Raw genomic sequence first — 3,468 nt, forward strand, 5'->3', positions numbered from 1 at the left:
GTGATATTTGTGATATGACTTACTGATGATACTGTCACTTAATATTGTTTTCTTAAAGTCTACAAACGCTCAAGATTTATTCTCTCTGTGATAGGGTTGGATCCTGTATGCTACTTTTGTTATTGACCTGTAAATGGTTCAGTGCCTATAATTTAGGCTGTGTGTAGAATGGGGCATAAAGGAAATTACCTCTACTAATAAATTACTACTAGATTATAGTGATAAGGAAAACAGCATACACATTTGGCTTGTGTATTCATTTGCCTATAACTAATCATTATGTTTACACAAAAAAGAGAATACTTCAAAATGAGAAGATCCTGCCATGGAAAAGACAACTGGGTGGACATAAAGGAGGGGAAATAACTCACACCATGCAGCAGGACACCTTCAGCTGTGGGTTCTTTGTAATGCAGGATTGATAGTTATATTTTCAGTAATGAATGGTTAGCTGTCATGTGACAATTAGGTCAAAAGCTCTATTTTATTTTTTGGTGTAGATGGCCAAGGAAGTTGCACAGAACTTCCCCAACATCCCCTCCCAAATTGATATAGAACCTTCACAAAAACACATGGAGCAACTGCGAAAAGAAATGGCTGAGGATATACTAAAAATGTCTGGTATGTAATGACATTTAATTCAAAGTAAATGTAAATTCTTTATTTTTATGTAGTTGTGTGGGACAGCCATATGTTCAGTTCATGCCTATGATTTCAGAGTTCAACAAAGCCAACAACTGCTTCATGTGTGCCACTGATAGAGAACCTTGATGTGGCCCAAAGACTGACTGGGTTAGTAACTTTATTTAACATGTTTATAATCTTTTGACAAGAGTGACGGCATGTAAGACAATTAATATAACACAATGGATGGCTAATTCGTCATTCGTCGTACTGCGTTGATATGTGATATTATTTATAACGTGTTACGCTTTGTTTTGTTTTAGATTGAATGTTTTGCATGCCAACGGTGGTTCCATGTGCTGTGCCTAGGAATGAAGACAAGAGTTCAGAGTAAAGAACACAAACTGGAAGTGCAGTCTGTTGTTGAAAATGTCTGCTATACCCCATCCACACTGAAGAGGCTCTGAAATGTACATCAACCAGGGATAAAGAGAAAGTTAACTTCAAATAATTATGAAACATTTCAGTGTTAAGTGTCTGTTGACATGTTGGAAAAGATAAAGGTCTACAATTTGTTTATTTTGTCAATATTCCATTTTTATTCATTGATTTACTGGCCACCATTACTGTGGTTACATGTTCAGTATATGTATTGACCAGCAAACCCACTGCAGCCTTCCTCACTAACTCACTCTCCATCCCTGCTTTGGGCAATTAATAACATGACTCTCATACTTTGCCCTTTTCCTTTATGGTTGATATTAACGACGAAAGGGTGTGCAATATAGAAGGGTAGTCAGTGGACATTCTGAACCTTGTTTGAAGTCATTAGGTCACATGACCAAGGAGTCATTGACATTTAAAAAAAAAAAGTAAATTTATAATAGTGCGAGATGTAAATTGACAAAAAAATTAAGTGTGCAATGTGTGTCTATACTATCGGGTTAGCTAGCACTAGTTTTGAGAAGTTTAGGAGTCATGGTTAAATATCTATTGAATTTTGAAATATTTGATTTGTCACTGTTGACGGTCCCTAACTGCTGTTGGTGGACTTAATACAGGCGAATATCCAACCTGAAACTGTCTTACCTCGGTCTATTCCACCGCCATTTACTTCAGTCATATCATTTATTATTTGTTGCATTGAGAGGGAACCTGCAGGTAAGCATGTCATTGGACGATGTATAACATGCGCATCCCATGCAGATGACTAATAAAACTTGGGTGGGGGTCCAAAATGGCACCCTGTAGGGAATGGGGTGCCATTTGGGATAAATCTTACCATTAAGGAACAGCTGACATTGCAAACCCTTTTTTTTTTTTTTTTTTTTTTTAAACGGCATAGTTCTTGTTCATTAATATCCAGAAAGCAAGTCAGAGAGGAAATAAAATACAGACCACATTCTTTATTGTACAGAATTTATCAAGTAGAAAGTTGATTAAATCGTACAGGTGCAAAGCAGCAAGAGTGACAGAGTACATTGCAATTCCAAAATTCCTGATAAACTGGTAGTTTCACACCTGAGAAATCTTCATAAGGCACCATGGTTAGAGTCTGGACATTGGTCAGAACAAGTCATACAGAGACCAACACCCAGACAAACCGTTGTGCATGTTGAAGTCCCTCACCACTCCAAAAGGCTATCGTGCACAATCTTTGGTAATACAGTCTGAACTTGTAAGGCAAGTGTATAGTATTAGCTTTCAATGGAACTACTATCATTTAGCGCATTCACAGCTCCATATAAAGCCATCAATGTGCAAGACTCCCTCTCATTGGACGTGATCAATGCCAGCATGAACTGGAAGGCATGTGGATAAGAATTACATTTTATAGAAAAAAAAAATAAGAAAAAAAAATACCTTAAAGCTTAGACAACTGAAAAAAGAGAAACGCATCAGTGCAACAAATACCCACCACTTTTTTTTTTTAAATACACAAAAACGTAAATATGCACAAAAAGCCAACACTCTTGATTGACAATAACTCAGCTAGACAGTTAAGGCGAACAAGCTGGGGGGAGGGGTGTGATAGCTTGTAAACTTTCCAGGCACAGCCAGTGTGTAAACTGCACTTCACACTGTGCGAAGTACCTGAAGATGTGCCTGAGGCTTGGTTTTACGTACATGTATAAAAATATATTTAAAAAAAAGATTTGGCCCGCCACCATTCTGCTTACAACAGCAGAGTCAACGAAAATCACCCCGTTTAAAGGTCCAATGAAGATGTTTCTCAATATCAAATATGTTTTGGGTAACAAGTAAATTACTGTGATTGTTAATTAAAATGGTCAAAAATAACCACAAATAGCTTCTTAGCAAAAGGGCAATTTCTCAAGCAAGGATTTTGCTAGGACTGTCTAGGAGTAGTCAGACTGAGGGGACTGAAAATTTGCAGTTATTGGCAGAAAGGTTTGGAAAGCTTTCTTATTGGTCTATTAACTAATTTACTGCATGGTGACATCACCATAGAAGACCAAAACTCCTTCCCACCGAAACAGGCTGAAGTTTAGGCGTTTTTTTTCAAACAGCTCTTACACTAAAAGGGCATTTTCATTACCACAATTTCACAGTATTATTCCAACCTCAGTGTGGAAACGAATATAAAACAGAAAAAAAGGGAAAAAAACACATTTGACTGCACTGGGCCTTTAAAGATTCTTCTCTGCAATTATTTTGTGTCACATAGAAAAATAACTATTCCCTGTGCTGAGAGCAGAGTATGTGTTTTTGTCGCAGCCACTTTGTTAGAGCTGCCATTTTGGTTAGAGACATTATCGCTGAACCACTTCATTCAAAAGACGTGTCATGTTACGTCAATATGGGCTCCAAGGAAGAAAGCCG

The sequence above is a fragment of the Salmo salar genome, chromosome 10 (assembly GCF_965601325.2).
Source record: "Salmo salar chromosome 10, fSalSal1, whole genome shotgun sequence".
Lineage (NCBI taxonomy): Eukaryota > Metazoa > Chordata > Actinopteri > Salmoniformes > Salmonidae > Salmo > Salmo salar.